Source organism: Triturus cristatus, chromosome 3_2, assembly GCF_964204655.1.
Source record: "Triturus cristatus chromosome 3_2, aTriCri1.1, whole genome shotgun sequence".
In the NCBI taxonomy this organism is placed as follows: Eukaryota; Metazoa; Chordata; class Amphibia; order Caudata; family Salamandridae; genus Triturus; species Triturus cristatus.
The window spans coordinates 1,204,459,701-1,204,476,220 of NC_140584.1; the positions used below are offsets into that span (position 1 = coordinate 1,204,459,701).

Here is a 16,520-nt window from a genome sequence, read left to right on the forward strand (position 1 = left end):
CCGGCTGGGTCCGAACGGAGGTGAAGAGGTGCACAAAACAACAACGGATCGGGATGAGGCCCGAATAATTACCAGTGGCTGAGATCAATTCAAGATCTCCCTTTATAACATTTTTTTATACTTTATTGTTTAAAAAGACAGTACCTTCCTTCTCCAGAAGCTGTCGTGGTCGGGGCTCGTTACAGTGTCCCCCACCCTGTTTATGCTCGTCTACAATCTCCCGATGGTGTTTGCACAGGGTAGGTTCCCTGTCAGAGGCTGATAATAAGTTACCAGTGCAGAGAGCCCGCAATAAACGCCCTTTGTCCTGAACTTCTCTTTCACTTTCATCTCTGTGAGGAGCTTTCCTTTCCTGGAGCTCACAAGCAGACACTCGTCGCCCAGCGCTGCACTCACGGCTTCCAGGCTCTAGGACACCCTACCCCGCTGCAGTAGGTGAGTAGCGCCGAGAGGTGACCTGTGTGGATAGCGCTCACATGTCCCTCCCGTCCCCAACTCTGACCACTGCTTGCTGCTTCGTCCCCCCGGTGGGGGCCCCCTGCTTTCTGTCGTTTACACGTCCGCGGTATGTTTAGTTTGTATAGCGCCAATCATTTTCTATCTAGGTTCCCTTTGTCGTGGATCTGGGAAGGCCCCCCACTGCAGAGGCGCGTTCGGGGAGCTGCTGAGAGAGTGGGTGCCTTAGCGAAGGGCACAATAGTCAGGACCGGCTTAAGGGTGGTGCGACAGGTGCAGCGGCACCTGGCGCTGACCTCGGGGGGTGGGGGAATAAGCACTTTGTCCGCCGCATTCACTGCACTTCTGGAATTCCCTGCCCTTGTCTCAGCGCTGCTAGTGAATAAAGCCCTCGCGCCGCACACAGGCAGCCCCACCTTGACACAAGAGATTTCTTTTCACCTTTGTATGAGAAAGCATGATGGGCGGCTCTGCAGTCCATAGGTCCTGGAATGAGAAGTAGCACCTGATTTGCATACCAAATGACCTCACTGCATGTAAATGTATGTAGGAGGTAAAGGAAGAGGTCTAGGAAGAAATGAGACATTCGTTTTACCGTGACAGCATTCCATAAAATGCAATCCACCATTCCATGCAAACTTAAACAAGCATTGGTAAATTCATTCGGTTTCTCCTATGTGATTATCAATAAGCTGTTTTTGTTGTACGTTGTAGCTTGCTGAGTAGTTGTACAACATAAGTTACAGAGAGTCTGTTAAAGTGTTATAACTGTTTATGTACAAAAAGGAAATATATCGAGCTGTTACTCGTATAGCATGGGCAAGTAAAAGCAACATTTTTAAAAATGAAATGAAAGAGGTAAATAATAGAATTAATTCATGTAATAGCAATATTTTGTGCTTAGAGGAGTCCCGACAACTTTTGGGAACCGGTACCACTGCACCTGCTGCACCATTCAAATCATGCCCCTAGTGCCTGCAAGATAATTGCATTTGTGACTGCCTGTTTAGTAGTAAAATATAGCAATATTTGGTGTTTAGAGGAGGTATGAAAACTTTTGTCCTAGGTGCCACTGCACCATTCAAATCATGACCCTATTGTTTTTAAGGTAACTGCACTTTTGACTGCCTGTTTAGTAGTTAAATATTTCAATATTTGGTGTTGAGGGAATCCTAGAGCTTTGGGCCATTTTGTCACTGTACCTGTCGCACCATTGACATCATGTCTTTAGTGCCTGCAAGAGAACTGCATTTGTGACTGCTTGTTTAGCAGTAAAATAAAGCAATATTTGGTGTCCAGAGCAGTTCTGACAACGTTTGACCCATGTGCCACTGCACCTGCAGCACTATTAAATCATGACCCTAGTACGTGTTAGATAACAGCAGCAGTAACATTTAGCAATATTCTGCATTTAGAGGTGTCCCCAGAGCTTTTAGCCCCAGTACCACTGCACCTGCTGTACCATTCAAATCAAGCCCTTTTTAACTGCAAGATTACGGCACTTGTGACTGCCTGTATAGTGGTAAAATATACCAATATTAGGTGTTTAGAGGAGTTCTGACAACTTTTGGGCCTCGTGCCACTGCACCTGCTGCACTATTGAAATCATAGCCCTAGTGTCTGCTAGATAACTGCACTTATGACTGCCTGTTTAGTAGTAAAATATAGCAATATTAGGTGTTAAGTGGAGTTATGATAACTTTAGGCCCATGTTCCACTGCACCTGCTGCACCCTTTAAATCAAGACCCTTTTAACTGGAATTGTGACTGCCTGAATAGTAGTCAAATTGATCCGATAATGCCTACAAAGTGCAAAGAAAGGTACTGATGCTTGAATAGGAAATGCCACAAACATTCCTAGGCTAAAGCATCTGCTTTACACAACGAAGTAATAAAAGCAAGCATTGCAGCATACTGTTAGAAGCTGTTGGCGTTTTCCGTGGGAATAGATCTTATCTTATAGTTTAACAGTGCCTGAAGATTTGACAGTGAATGGGGCTTAAACAGTGTGAACAGCTTTAGTGGAAGATAAGTATTGTACATGCATGCAGCCAGGGGATGAGGAGTATCCTTAAACAGTAAATGGTGTGCAGCCTTATTATAAGAAAAAAAGTTTGTTAGAAGGTGGTTCTGACACTATGGGCCGACTGGATTTTTCGCTTTTTGAGCACCTAATTGTGGAGCTTTTACTGTGGGGGAGCCTCATAAATTAGGACTCACCGACAGTGAACTCAGGATGTAAGAGACTGCATGGGGATTTTACTGGTGTTCCCCTGGCTTTACCAGGCCACTGTACAGCAGCTGGAGTAAGAGACACCGGGCTGGTTACATGCAGACACATGTGTACATGTGTGTGCATACGTGTACGGGCTGCGCAGGGGACATTCCTAGCATGCGCAGTCCAGGAGCAGCTACAAAGTGAATGGGGTGGCAGAACGTATGCAGTATTGGGTGATAACATGGTATAGGCTTTATACACTGGTAAGAAACATGCCAGGGAAAGTCAGCGTGTTTTACTGTGTTTGCACTTCATTATTCCCCTATGGGAATGTGGGGCCCATGGCTAGATTAACTTCCATTAGGCCTACAGATTCCAGACACGCACTTAAGTCCAATGTAGCGAATGTGAAAATAAGTATTCTGCAGAGTCCCAAGTCATATTTCTTATGCTTTTGGGTCATCCAGAACTGTCCTATTTCTCTGAGCCAGCCATGACCAGACCCAGGCTGAGGGCTGACCTCAGCTGGATGGATTGATAACATTTCTTCCACAAGCAAGGGCCTCTTCTCCATGAAGAGATGATGGGTGGGGCTACAGGCTCATCCATCACTAGGTGCCAGGCACCAGGCTGCACCAAGGAGGGAAGGAGTTGGGTTTCAGAGGCCATGTGGCCAGAGACACTGGACAACGCCATTTTGAACAAACCCAAAGGCTGGACAAGAAGGAGGGAGCAGGGGCAGGAAAGTGATGTGTCGCTGTTTGATAGGATCAACAGGGAGTTCCTGCCAGCCCCCTACTCAACTTTTAAAAAGTGCTTGCACAGGAAGAGAAGCTCTCTCTGGGGTGTGGACTGCTGAGGCTGAAGGTGCTGGAGCCTGGCGCAATGGGCAGTTGGAAGGAGAGACCCCCTGACTGCCCCCAGGACCCTAACAGCACCAGAAGAAGAGCCCAGGACCGGAGCGCAGGAGCAGTGGCCTCTGCGCAGGGAGAAGAGAGGCCCAGAAGGGGAGCGAGGCAAAAGGCTGGCGCAGGGAGCCGGTGAAGACCGTTCCCTGCAGAAGGCACCCTCTTGGAGACCAGGAGGGCGAAGGAGAGTGCTCCCAGTGGCTGGGGAACGCCACCAGGAGCAAGAAGACGCAAAAATGGGGCAGATCGGACCCCCAGGGGCTGAAATATGGCCCCCGGAAGGTAGGTGACCTTTGACCCCTAAGAAGACCGACGACGAAGTGCGTGGGGCTCCGCCGCCGGTCTCAGAGATGCCCCCGGGGTGGGTCAGGTCCCGGGGGCTGCCCCCAAGACAAATAAAGCCGAGGTGCGCCGTCGCGCACCCCGTGAAGGTGCCCCCGCGGGGTGCCAGGAGCCCACCCTGGCCCCCGCCGAATCCGAAGCCGAGGAGCACCATCGCGCTCCCTGAGAAGAAGGGGGAAGGGCCCAGGATCCCAACTCCGGGCCCCGTGCATGCAGTGGAAGTTGGGGGGGCGCCGTCGCAGCCCCCGTGAATACTGACCAGGGTCCTGGGACCCCATCTCGGGGCCCCGATGAGCGAGCGGAAGGCGGGGGATGCCGTTGCACCCCCATGAAGTTGTGGCCCCGCCGAAGACGGGGTGCGCCAATGTGCACCCGTGAAGATATGCCAAAGGGGGCCCGGGACCCCATCTCTGGGCCCAGACGTGCAGGAAGGCAGGGGGGAGTGCCGTCGCACTCCCCCAAAGACTCGGCGACCCCTCCTGCAGCGGCCGCGTCTGCCCACCGGAGCGGGCAGACCAGAAGAGCAGCGCTGGCTCCCGCGCCCGCCCACAAGAGTGCGGGCCGGGCCGGGAGCCAGCCGGAGCAGCCGGGGGTGGGCTCCCCGGGCTGCCCCCACCTCAAGCTGAGTCAAATCTGCCAAAGCTGCCAAAGCTGCGGAGGGCCCGGGTGGGACTGGGCCCCCGCAAAGAGGAAGGAGAAACGGTGTCCAGGGCCCGGGTGGGACCGGGCCCCGAAACCTGCAAAAGCGGCCGGAGTGGGCTCCCCGAGGCGTCCTACTCACCTGGGGGTCCGTGGGGGACTGGACTCTCCAACGAAAGTCAAAAGCGGCCGAAGGCACACTTGCGGCTCTCCCCAACGCAGCGGGAGAGCCGCTGCTGTAATATTCACTGCAAAAGAGGAATCGCCCCATAATGCCTTGCAGGCCTGAACCGGCCTGCAAGGAAAAAACTGCTTTTTCTCTGCTTTTGGTGGCCCCAGGAGGACGGGGTGACCACCACACATGTGCCAAGGTGCTGGTTGAGCTGCTGGAGAAGCGCAGCTTCCCCCCCAGCATGAAGAGAAAGCCCTCCCTAAGTCACATGGGGACTCAAAAAGAATAACCCCTCAAGGGCGTGGTCAACTTTTCTACCCCTTTGATGCTGAAACTTCTGTTCTGCAGCTGCGGGTGTGTTGAGAAGTGCCCCACTGAGTGAAGGACTGAGTTGGGGAAGTTGGAGAAGGGCATCCCCTGAAGGTAAAGAGGAGTAAATGCATTAACTAATGGATATTTCTTTCAGAGGGACTGAAGTTCATGTGTTTAATGTGATGTGCTGGTGTAAGGTGATGTCATAAGCCAAGTGGGGCTATGTTGCCAGACAGTCCTGCTAGGGTGTCTGGCTGTATATGCGCAATCCTGTGATTTCATCTGTGATGCCCTTAGGGGCTGTAATTGCAATGCATTCAAATGATCAACCAAGGTGATGAGTAATGTCATTCTAAAGTGTGCGTAAACATGGATCCTTGCTGCTGCGCTTAGGTGAAGACCCCAGACTGCTAGCCCTTAAGATATAGAGGTGCATACTTTATGGTCAGTAGGAGATGCTCAGTCAGGGTCATGTGTCACCAAGGCAGGTTTACCCCTTTTTAATGCTTGTTGAGGTAATGGGGTGGGTCGCCACTGGGATGGTGCCAGTGCGCAGGGCCCTCGCTCCAGGTTATGTTCAACTAACTGCATTGGGGGCAAGTTGATGTGCATACATGGGAGTGGTGGTACTAGACCCCAACCCCCCACGAGAGGGGTGGAGATGTTATGCAATGTCACAAAGTAACTCCAACAACTTATGTATATTTGTAAATTGGTGCATAGTATCGAGTAGTGTGTGTGTTTAATAAATGTACTCCTACTTTTATAAAGCAAAGTACAGACCGGACAATCAATTATTGAGTGTTATTTCTGCGCGCCTGCACATGGCGAATACTAGCCCACACCACCTCCCTTGAGTAAGCCTCAGACTGCTCTGCAACGCTACCCTCTGAGAGTCAGGCGCCTCAATTGGGTGTTTGGTTCCCAGTGAAGGACAAATGTAGTCATGTTATTTGTGCAGGCCTCACAGATGCTGCCTCGTTTTCCAACAAAGTTATACCCACTAGAGCGGATTAGGCCTTGGGAACTGATAAGAGAGCCCCTTTTAAGAAATATTTAATACAATAGATTTCACAAGCACAGCCCAAGCGCAATGAAGGTGAAACCGAAAAAGAGAAGGGATAGTCGGCCACTGAACGGGATTCTGCAAACGTACTTTAACATACAAGTGGAAGAAATTCACCTTCGTAAAGTGTACTCTAAGTCCGCTGGTTATGAAAGGGGTTTGTGCAATGTATCTGCAGTTGTGGAACACCAAGTGCCAACTACCATCTGCTGCTTCTAAAAGTCTGATTCAATATCTTTATTCATATTCCTTTATAGTAAGGACACCAAGATATGTGGCATAGTGTGAAAAAATGGACTGCCATCCACAACAGCCTTGAGATCTGATGCAATCCATGAAAGGAGGAAGGGGGGGGGGGGCAGCTGGATTCGAGATCCGGCCGCTATTACTGAACTGACGAAGGATAGTCCCAGTGAAATATGCTGAATTATTTTCAGAGAAATTTGCTGACTCCAAGACACACCCAGAAGCACCCACATGTCAGCTGAAAGGGATTTATAATTTTAACTTCCAGCTGGGCCGAGAACAAAGGCCTCACTTTCAGGGCCATCAGCCCTCCTTCAGGAGTCTCACCTTGGCTGGGAGGTATCTGGAGACTAACACCTAAATGCCAAAGCGATGGAGGGAAACTTTACAAGTATTTAAGAGAAACTTTGATCTGGAAGCAGTTTTTAGACTTTGTTGAATCCCTGTATGTAAGAGATATCCATGCATAATAAGAATAGCATTTGTATCTGTCTGTTGAGTAATTACATTAATAAGGACTTTTACTCTTAATTTAATTTCTTTTATATCGCTACTCATCCCTATGTAGGGTGTCACAGCGTTTTACAATATAGCCTTATAGCCCGCCGTAGCGGGCTATACCGGCTATTAAAGGCCCGCTGCAGCGTTAAAGGCCTGAGCCGAAGGCGAGGGACTTTAACAAAGCAGAGGGACTTTAAAAGGCGGTATAGCCCTGCTACGAAGGGCTATAAGGCTATTAGAACATTCTGCTACTAGAGGCAGAATGTTCTAACAAATTAAACAAAGGCTTCAGGGAGCGCAAGGGGATTCAAATCCCCTCAGGCTGCCAGAAGCCTTTGTTCACAGCCACAGTTGTGAACAACAACACAGGAATGTTGGAGCTCCGGCCTTACACCGGCCATTAGAAGCCCGGAGCACTCCGTTGTTTTCAATGGAGCTCCCACCGTTCCAATGTTCTAATGAATCATATGCGTAACTCAAAGTACAAGGAATGCTACGAGTTACAAGCTTCAGGAGCCCTATCATCGCACAGATCAGAATGCTTGCCCTGGGAAAGCAAAGTCTGGATTTAAAACGTAAAGCAGTGGCTGGGGCGGTCTGAACTAATAAAACTTTATAACTACCCACAGCAACAGTCTTTAGAAACTTAGAATAACAAAAGATTGAGGGGGAAATAAGAACCTGTGCATTGCAGTTTGAACGCAGTCAGGATCTCTGATAAAAGCAATAACACTAGATAAAATACACACCTGATCTGCATGTTACATGTTGTGCTTTGCAACAGACACACAAACTTTCTATGGTGCTTTATGAGGAGTCAAAACTGACCAGATCAAAATACAGATCCCTCCAGTAAGTTGATAAATGTCCAGAGTTATATATATTTTTTTTTTTTTTTTTTGCGATTTGTAAAGCGTCTGGTGACCCGTAGGCATCCCCGCGCTGTAAATCTGTGGAGACCGAGAGAGGGGGAGAGGGGGAAAACTATTTGGGGAAAAGGAAGGTTTTTAGTTTTTTTCGAAAGAGGGCGTGACAGGGTTCCATACGCAAGCTGCGTGGAAGTGAGTTCCATCCTGCGGAAGCTTTGACCGAGAAGCGTCGACCACCGGTGCGAACCTTCCTGAACTTAGGGACCGTGGCCAGATGTTCGCCGTCAGAGCGAAGGGGTCTGGGGGCTTTGTAGGGGATGACCATGTCTTTCAGGGCGGCTGGGCCAACACCGTTGACGAGTTTATGGGAGGTGCACAGGGCCTTAAACTCTACTCTCTGGCGAACAGGAAGCCAGTGCAGAGCCTTAAGAGCAGGCCTGGCTGAGGCTCTGGGTGGAAGGTTCATAATGAGCCTCGCCGCCGCATTTTGGGTGCGTTGGAGTTTTGCCAAGGTGAATTCAGGTGCGCCGAGGTAGACGGCGTTGCAATAGTCGAGCCGGGCTAAGATGAGCCCCTGAACCAGTAGTTTCCTGGATAGGGGGGGGGAGGATGTGGTAAATAAAATATTACGCTCTCAGACTTTTATATTATCAATAAGATCATGCATAAAGCAAGAGGCTGAGTCTGTGGTATCAGATTCATAAAGGGCTTTATTCCAATAACTCGAGTCAAAGGGAGAATATCTCCATCACCAAAAAAGGATCTGGACGGGGCTGAAAAGTATTCTCAATATTCTCAAAACATTATTCACAGAGTACAGTATATATACATTTCTCAATTGTACGTAAGCAAGAGAGCAAGAGAGAATGAGATAAGAGCATGTGGGCGTGTAAGTAGGCGTGAAGGTGGGCGTCCATGTGGGCGTCCACTTGATGATAATGGGTAATTTGTCATGTGTGGGTGGATACCTGGAGATGATTTCGCAATGTCAGCAGAAATACTTGGCAGAGATGCGCGCGCAGCAGCATGACGTGTGATAGACGTGCAACTAGAGGGAGAAAGGGACTTGACATTTAGCTCTACCTGTGGAGACAAAAGTCTGGGGTTATGTCAACCTAATCCCAAATCATATCTAATATCCTATGTTTAAAGAACTGTGTTATCCACAAGGGAAGGGCTCTCGGACAAAATCTATTCTATACTGACTGTGAGTGCGTGTACAAGCGTCTAAGTGTCTATATGAGATGCAAGGGGCAGAAACTTTCCATGGTAACAGGGCTATGAATTACTTGCATGAAGACAGCGAGGCCGGGCCCTTTTGCTCGGTAGCTGGAAGAATGTTTACTTAAACTACTAGACAGGAATGCATCGGCTGAGGAGCAAAGTAGATAATTCGAAGGTGAAATACGGTTTCTTGGCAGGCAGGCAAAACTGGCCGAGGCAGGCACCGTTAGCCGCACAGGGAGTAGGACAAAGTTCATGGATACAGATGCGGGCTCAAACTGATGCTGTCAGAGGCAGAGAGCAGGGAAAGGCTTTGAGGACAGAATCGGGCCTACTCTGCCTGAACTGCAAAAATGGAGTAACTTAGCCATAAAAAGTCGGTGGCCTTTCATACTTAGGAATCGAATATCCAGCCCATTCATGGCGGATCTGACAGAGGACATGTTGACGGTGGACGCACATGTATTTGCGTCTTCATAACTGGAACTGGAGGGAAACATACATGTACTTGTGACATGCACATAGAACCGTTGGGGTCCAAGATAGGGGACATAACTGACCAGGAAAATCCACATTTCCACATTCCCTCCTTGTCCCCTACTTGCCCTTCAAGAGATATCAATCTTCATCAATCCATTGATCTGTTCATATAGCATCATTTGTTCTTCTTTCTTCTTCCGTGATCTTGAATGAAATCTTGGTGGTGGAATACACGATGTGGCACACAGACCACAGATCGCTGGTCCACATTGTAGACATAGACAGCAACTGAATAGTATGAGAAGGCCAATACCTAGGAAGGATAGGACCCTCCATCCAAAGGTAGATAATACACTCCAAAACCAACCGGACCAAGTCCAGGTGCCTGGATTCTGGTGTATCTGGCTTACAATCTTATGAAGGCGAGTTATGGCTTTATATACAGATGGCGAATTTTCTGGTATGAAAAATGCAATAGCTTGATCCGATGACCCTACAAGCTCCGCCCCTATCGGCCAGGATAACGTCAAGGACAAGACTATTTTGAAGCACAACAATCCGCATAGCAGACTGCTCTTCTGTTAAATTGCCTAAGGCGGAAATAGTTTCGTTCACTACTGCTTCAAGGGTTCTGGTTAATCTACGTATCAGCTTACTATTGGTAACTGTACCTATATAGGGAAAGAAACCTTTATTGAAATCTGTGTATTTTTCCCATGCTGTTTCAGTGTAATCGACAATTGGGAGATCTCTCTGCTGTCTATTGTGTACTAAATGAGTATTTCTATGATAATCAGGAGGAGCTAGGAAAACAGGTGGTAGGGGGAATGCTATGTAACAGGTACCATCCCAATCTAGAGGTAGGCGTATATATGCGGTCTGGCCATATATAAAGTAGGAATGACGAGAAGCTCTAAATGTAGACTTGCCTTGATCACTGTATTTTATTACAGTGGTGCATTTACTATGGCCCATGTGTATGGAGCCATTCTTTTTTATACATAATTCCCCTTTTACTGGGAATACGGACATGGCGGGCAAGATTGGTGTAGCTTCAGATTCAACGTTCAGGATCATGAGGTTAAGTGTAAAATTACCTAATCCATATACTTAATTTCTTAGATCAGTTCCTGTTCTTTTGGGAAGTCCCTCCTTGTTAGGGTAGCAGACTTTAAGCAAAACTAAGTTCAGGTTTCCCCATACCCAGTTGTCTTGATAAACTGCGGAATTCGAATCTAGGGAATTAATCAAACTAAACCATGCTCCACAGGAGCCATTGTGTGTGAACGGATAGAGAAAAAGGGGCAAAACTCCCTTATAGTTCTGATAGGGGGGGAGTCGGCCACAGACCCAGCAGTCTGTAGCATTGCTAGTCTGATATGAATGGTGCAGCATCTGAATAAAGGTATTGTTGCGTAAGGCAAGTCGATATGATAGCTCATAGGATGGCAGATCACTAAATGTGTGCTTTATGGTATCATTAGTGGAGGAGTATAAGAGTGAGGCAATAGGAGGAAAAATAGCATGTAGTATTAAGCTGATACATATTATCGTGATGTACAGAAGAGATTGAAAAATTACAGTCACTATACATCTATTTGCTTCTTATCTAGCGCTCTTATTTTTGCTTTATGTTATTGTCCAAGATCTTATGCGAGCCAGAATACATGTTCAACCGCTTCACCACCTAGTGGACTTAATTGATCAAACGGGTTCTGACTTTTTGAATCAAGGTTTAGCTTTGTGGAAACTTCTGGGCATTCTCCTCTAGAAAATGTTGTTCAAAATCCAAAATCCAAGTTCAAAGTTTTTTTTTCCTTTGTAAAAGAGTGGTGAAGGTGCAATCATCCTTTCCGCCTTTTGACTTTAACGGCCGTCCCCGTGGTCCAGAGCACTGACTTTGGCGCCTTCCATCCAGGAGCGATGGAGTATTCTTTGACCTGGGTGTTGTCAGGCAAGGCGGCAGCAACCTGCGAACAACAAGAGAGTAGTGCAGACATCAAGGAAGCCAGGTAATCTGTCAGCATGTTACTGTCAACATAAGTAATCTTTTAGGCATTGTAGTGCCCACATATTTTGGTGGTCTACCAAAGACCACTTCATAGGGAGATAAGCCTGTTCTAGAATGAGCTACCATTCGCATGTAAAAGAGGGCAACCGGCAGGGCTACCATCCAGTCTATACCTTTGTCTGCGCAAAATTTTAATGTCTGATTATGTCTTTCTACAAGGCCTGCTGCTTCAGGATGTCGCACACAATGGAATTTCCAGGTATACCCTAACAGAAGGGACACCTGCTTCATTAGTACCAGGACATATTTGTAACCTCTACATCTGTTTATTTGGATATAATCCATTTGGAGCACTTCAAAAGGGTGGTCAGGTGGGTGGAATCCACCTTGTTCCATCGGAATGCCTTTACCTGCATTGAATTGGCAACAGATCATACATGTTCTGACCTTTTGTTTCGCTGCTGCACGCAGGTGCTTGTTGAACCATATATTCTGTAAGCTATCTATCATTGCTTTCTCTCCTAAGTGTGCAGGACTATGTGCGGTATTTATAATCACTTGTACCATGGTATCAGGAAGAAACCATGTGGATTTGCCCTTATTCATCCAACCTTGATCAGTCAGTACCCCTCCTTGTTCCGATCATTTCTTTAATTCGTCTACAGTAGCATGTGTCTGTATGTCTTGTACATCCTTGGAAGGATCCCTAACTGTCATGGCTTTGGACACTTATTGAACCTGTAACTTTGTCATGTCTAGTGGGGTCTGAGCTGTCTGTTTAGCAGTTCGGTCTGCCAGATCATTGCCTTGGGAAATGGGATCTGTGGCTCTAGTATGTGCTTTACATTTTAGGATAGCTATGGCTGTTAGTAAATGTATCGCTTCCAGAAGGGCTTGAATATGGGGGCCATGCTGTATCTTGGCCCCATGAGAGGTCAAGAAACCTCTTTCTCGCCAGAAAATCGGTGTAAATGTTTACTCTCAGGTGCTTAGCTCTTATGCACGCTTGTGTCAGGGCGATGAGCTCTGCTGCTTGTGCTGACAATATGTCTATTCTTTTAGTCTCTATTATTACAGTATCAGCAGTCACTGCATATGCTGCCACTAATTCTCCCGCCCCTGTCCTCATGCATGAGCCGTCAACATATAGTGTTAGGTCGGGGTCTGGGAGTGCAACATCTGTCAAGTCTTGTCTTGGTTTAGTCACGGTATGTATTACTTCAACACAGTTGTGTGGTGAAACGCTTTCTGTACTGGAGGGCAAAAGGGTAGCGGGATTCAGTATGTTGCATCGTCTGATCTCTATGTGTGGTTGAAATAACGTCAGCTCATAATCCGTCAGTCTAGCTACAGTCAGGTGTTGTGTTTGTGTCCGGTTCAAGAGAACCTCTACTGCGTGTGGTACTTGTACTGTCAGAGGGTGGCCCAGCACTATCGAGTCACTTTGTCTTATGGCTAAGGCCGTTACTGCAACTGATTTAGGCACGCAGGCAAAGCCTGTGCTACTGGGTCTAATGTACTAGAAAGATAAGCACAGGGCTCGTGTCTTCCTGCATGATCTTGTGTTAGGACAGATAGTGCTGTTCCATCCCGCTCTGTCACAAAAAGCATAAACGATTTGTTGTAATCAGGGTTTGCTAAAACTGGTGCTTGACATAAAGCTCTCTTTAATTCTTCAAATGCCACAGTGTGTTCTTGTGTCCAAGGGAGGACTTTAGTAGAAGCTGTATTAGGGGCTTGGACTAATTCCCCTGAAAGATCACAATAAAACATGAGAAAAAGGGGAAAACACCATACCTATTTCCTTGGCTTAATTTCTAAGGGGGCTAATTTCTAAGGGGCTTAATTTCTTAAGGGGCTAGCGGGAAGCGAACCTCCTCAGGGGCCAGCAGAAAGCCAATATTCTCCTCCTTCCCCCCCTTTTTGACAGGAGGAAATCTGAAACAGATTTCACTGCTGTCAAACACTATCAAACCCTGTGTCTTGTCAACACTATTAATCCCTGTGTGTAGCTACTGGGCGTAAGCAAAATTATAGGAGATACACAGCGTATGTGAAACGGCGAGAAATCCTTCAAATTAATGTACAAACCTCATTGTGTTAGCTCATAAGCTGGCCAAATGACATCTCATATGCAAATGTCCCTATTACATGAACCTACACCAACCTGAAGTCAATATTAATGCTAGGAGGCCCTAATAGGAATGCTAAATTACCTAAATATTCGGAAAACCAAGTTTAAGAACAGTTGTTAATGTTGATAATTAATAATTTATCTGCTAAAGAAATCAGTCATTGTGCAATAATTTCCACCTATACAATAAATAGCCTAATTCAAAAACAAGTCAACTTTTAGGGCCACCACTTACAAGAATGAGCTTACTAAAGCAAACTTTAAAAAGGAAATCCTGTCAGATATTTTCTCATTACCCTAAATACCGGGCCTCATATGTCACTCTGTGGTGGCAGTCCTTATTTAAAACAGGCCTTCAAGAGTTAAGATGCGAGTGCACAGATCATAATTGTTCCTTAATGTCCAATCTGGAAACATATGACCGAGGCTGCCTGTCTATAAGAGAAAGGCAGTCATGTGAAAAATATTTTAGTCTTGCATAATTTTTCCTTTTATTTCATTCATCTCCAACACCAATTAGACATACACTGATAACGTGTTGTCTGCTATTTTGACAGCATGATAAAGGTAATATCACGTCAGTTAAATTTAGTAATTGTGAACAAGTTCCAGCCAAGCGCTGTGCAAAGATCGCCGTCGTCACGACTATCTCTGTACTTGCACAGGAGAACTTGGTATTAAACGCTAAACAGACTGGTCAATACAACACAAAAACAAAACATATATAAAATACATATGCCAAGCCATCAGTATACCAAGCACAGAAAGCATAGACAATTACACTAACATATATAAATGAGCAGCGATGCGCAATTACAGTACCTACAGCTCAGATGCGAACATTCTGGCCTGCTTAATTTGTCAGGCTTATAATCAATAACTTATTTACCTGCCCTATACAACCCCATCTGGCAGTGGGTCATCCCAATGATGACCGCGTCAAGTCTGACACACAGGATCAGCAACAATAATCAAAAAATGACGAACACACGAACCTGTCTCTTTTTTTTTTTTTTTTTTTTTTTTTTTTTATAAAAATGAGCTATGCATCTTTGTACACAATGTACCCTCATGTCCTAGTCGAAGATGCATCTCACATCTTTCCTCACAGACCCGTAACCACTGGATCATTTATCCAATGCAACTGGTGGCAGCTTGTGGCCACAATTCAAAAATGTCTGAATTTGAAAATCGTTTTTATATAGGCACATAGCCCTTAAAATTCCAAACAAGAGCAACATTTTACTTTCTGGCCAGAAGCAATATAACAATTGCTAAAAAATAAAACAAATCTTCTCCATAGACATTTCCTCGGGACACTTGTTTTGCACAGAATAGAACAAGGGAATCTTTCTCAACTTACATTTCTCAGCTGCCCTGTCTTATCAGAGAAGCTAAAAATAGCCCCTCAGCGCGGCCTGAGCCTGGGCTGCCAGCCATCTTTTTTTTTGTTTTTCCTACTCCTGGCCCCAAGGCTCTCCAGCTGCAGGCATTACACAGATGCGATGTCAGAGAAGCCTTCTAAGCAGTGCCCTGTTCTGCTCCTCTCATCGGCCCCCACCTACACTGGCTACAAGGTCAGAATCTGTCTCCGATTTCTGTATCACATTCTGCTCTACACAGCCCCCACCTTCTCCTCACTCTGAAGCTGTCAAAGACAAAAAGACTACTCAATTCCATAAAAACTGCAATAATTCGCCGAATTGAAAAATTATTTTTATATACAATTTGCTCTCAGGGGGTCATAATCTTACCGACTTGACCCAGCACATTGGCTCACTGGACCATCAAGAACACAAACCTGTATTCATGAAAAATTTGCAAATTCGAAATACCCACAAATCTTTTTCCAAGCTAAACTTTTCACTAATTATTTTTCGTTAACACTTTGTTCATTAGGGGTGTCACAGGAGTTGCTCCTTCTCTAGCTGCACCCCTCTCAATTTCCTATTGCCAACGTAGTCAAATGTTGGACCATGTAAACACCAGCTATGCGCTGTTCATTTGGTGGGTGGCTCAAGAACCTTTGGGCTACTATATCATTATTATTTGTATCGCTGTACTTGCTGTTACACTCTAACTGGTCTTTCTACTGGGGCCACTCTTGCTAGGTCCTCTGAAAGGACGGGATAAATACCAGCAACGTCAGTATTTCTTTTTCTGTCAGCCTACGCTCATTTTACCAGCTCTAATTCCTCCTGTAACATCTCATCCTTGGCTTTTCCAGACACCAGTCCACTTCTCTCTGCTTCGTGAAACACTTACTCTGTCCTTCTATGTCACGCCTTGCGCCAAAAACTCAATGGCATCCTTCCAAGCTGGTCTACATTTTCTCTTTCATAAGAGTGTTTCGTTGTCTGTCTACTTGTTCTGCTTTTACTCAGATACCTTCCTCAACTAATACGCTTTCTCGGGCTTTGTCTGAATCCTCCCTACTTTTTCTCTATTTTTCTGAGCGCTTTCTCTGTGCGTCTATGCAATTCTTTATGCCATAATTCTTCTTCTACTTTCATAATGCATTCTGCATCCCAGGTCCCAGCTACGGGCCACCTCTGACTTTCTGGTAATTCTTTGGTGTAGTCCACCCATAAATCAAGAAATAGTATGGCATCTAAGCCATGTTTGTGATACATGAAGTGCCCTGGAGTGTCCCTAGGAGGAATAGGGACTGCTTCTTCAAGTACCCCTTTTCTAGTAGTGATCTGTCTTAATTTCGAAAAGAGCGGCATATTGACAACTGATCTGACACTTAATCTTGAACACTTTGTCTTGAACACACTTGGTACAAAAGGCACAATAATGAACAGTCATTCATACCACAACATGCAGGACGTTTTTTTTTAACACATTAGACATTAAACATTAAACATTTTGTGTCCTAAAATGACCAACAGTGATGATCGTCTGCATGACTAAATCACCAAGCATAATTCTTGACCATA

At 46.1% G+C, this 16,520-nt stretch overlaps 1 protein-coding gene across 1 annotated transcript in view; it reads left to right on the forward strand.

The window, feature by feature from the left end:
* The first annotated feature begins 346 nt into the window (after positions 1-346).
* Positions 347-16,520, forward strand: part of LOC146859451 (apolipoprotein L3-like) — a 171,949-nt gene continuing 155,775 nt past the window's right edge. Inside the window, exon 1 of the mRNA XM_085646986.1 lies at positions 347-435. The gene's annotated coding sequence lies outside the window, so the exon portion shown is untranslated. The remainder of the gene's footprint in view (positions 436-16,520) is intronic.